Source organism: Physeter macrocephalus, chromosome 2 (genome assembly GCF_002837175.3).
Source record: "Physeter macrocephalus isolate SW-GA chromosome 2, ASM283717v5, whole genome shotgun sequence".
Classification (NCBI taxonomy): domain Eukaryota; kingdom Metazoa; phylum Chordata; class Mammalia; order Artiodactyla; family Physeteridae; genus Physeter; species Physeter macrocephalus.
In genome coordinates, this window is record NC_041215.1 from 135323661 (window position 1) to 135325513 (window position 1853).

General features: G+C 38.1%; 1 non-coding gene across 1 annotated transcript; it reads left to right on the plus strand.

Moving 5' to 3' along the window:
- Window positions 1–1492: 1492 nt before the first annotated feature.
- On the plus strand, window positions 1493–1656 carry LOC112065134 (U1 spliceosomal RNA). The gene has a single exon (XR_002891861.1). It is a non-coding gene; the product is annotated as a U1 spliceosomal RNA (small nuclear RNA).
- Window positions 1657–1853: the final 197 nt, after the last annotated feature.

A 1853-nucleotide genomic window follows, 5' to 3' on the forward strand; every position in this document is an offset into this window, starting at 1 on the left:
TGGGGAACCTGTACTTTGACTTCTCCTGGCTGTGATGAGGTTGCAACCCACCCCATCTCCCCACCGTACTCTGCCAGAATGGGTCAGAGGAAGCCAACTAACACCTTAAGTTTAAATAACATCTAGATTTCATAAAATAAGAGCCAAAATGTTCTGGTTTCTATTAAAAAAATCACTATACAGAGAATCAGGAAGATCTCAAACTGAATAAAAATAGATAACAACACCAAGGTGACAGAGATTAGAATTATCTGACACAGATTCTAAAGCAGCCATCAGTAAAATGTTTCAAGGAGCAATTACAAACATATGTGAAAAAAATGCAAAGAAATAGAAAGTCTCACAAAAGAAATAGAAGCTATAATGGTGACCCAAACGGAAATGTTAAAATTCTATTCTTGGAATAAATCCCACTTGGTCATGGTATACAATCCTTTCTATGTGTTGTTGGATTTGGGTTGCAAGTATTTTGTTGAGAATTTTCAAGTCTGTATTCATAAAAGATATTGATCTGTAGTTTTCTTTTTTTGTGATGTCTTTGATTTTAATATCAGGGTAATGCTGGTCTTATAGAATGAGTTGGGAAGTGATCCATTATATTCCTTTTCTTTTCTTTTTTGAAGACTTTGTGAAAGATTGGTGTTAATTCTTCAAACATTTGATAGAAATGACCAATGAGGCCATCTTGTCCTGGAATTTTCTTTGTGAGAAAATTTTGGATTAATAATTCAATCCCTTTACTTGTTGTAGGTCTGTTCAGATTGATTCAATTTCAATAGTTTGTGTCTTTTCAGGAATTTGTTCATGTCATCAGGTCAAATGATTTCCATAATTTTTTTCTTAATTTTCTGTAATATCTGTAGTAATGTTCCCCATTTCGGTATTGATTTTAGTATTTTGAGTCTTCCCCCTTTTCTTCTTAGTCAGTCTAGCTAAACTGTGGATTTTTTTTAGATGTCCTTTATTAGATTGAGAAAGTCCCCTTTTATTTCTAATTTTCTGAGTTGTTTTGTGTGTGTGTTTTTTTAAATCATAGATGGGTGTTGAATTTTGTTAAATGTTTTCTCTGCTTCTATTGGAATGGTTCTCTCCTCATCTACCACAGTAGGAAGATGATAGATCTGGTAGTATGAATAGTACACATGTCAGTACATAAAAGGACTGTTGTTTCCACTATAAATATTGTAGTGGCATTTCACCTTTTGTGTACATGTGCTGTTTTAATTTTTAAAAGAAAAGTACAAAATAAGATGCATGCCATGTTTTTGTAGGGAAAAATCTATTGTGAATATTAATGATATCAAAATCTATCCATAAATTCAAAGAAATGTAATAAAAAATCCAGTAGGAATTTGGCATATTAGCATGACAAGGAGAACAAACATGGGAATAGAGCTCAGAAAATTCTGGGGAAGGGAGGAAGGAGAGGAATCAGACTTACTCTGTCAGATACTGAAACACATTATAAAATGACAGTATAAAATATAGAAGTATACTTAGCTGGCAGGGGAGATACCATGATCACGAAGGTGGTTTTCCCAGGGCGAGGCTTATCCACTGCACTCCGGATGTGCTGACCCCTGCGATTTCCCCAAATGTGGGAGACTCGACTGCATAATTTGTGGTAGTGGGGGACTGCGTTCACGCTTTCCCCTGATAAATTTAGTTTAAAAATAGAACTTTCAGGGCTTCCCTGGTGGCGCAGTGGTTGGGAGTGCGCCTGCCGATGCAGGGGACCCGGGTTCGTGCGCCGGTCCAGGAGGATCCCACGTGCCGCGGAGCGGCTGGGCCCGTGAGCCATGGCCGCTGAGCCTGCACGGCCGGAGCCTGTGCTCCGCAACGGGAGAGGCCAC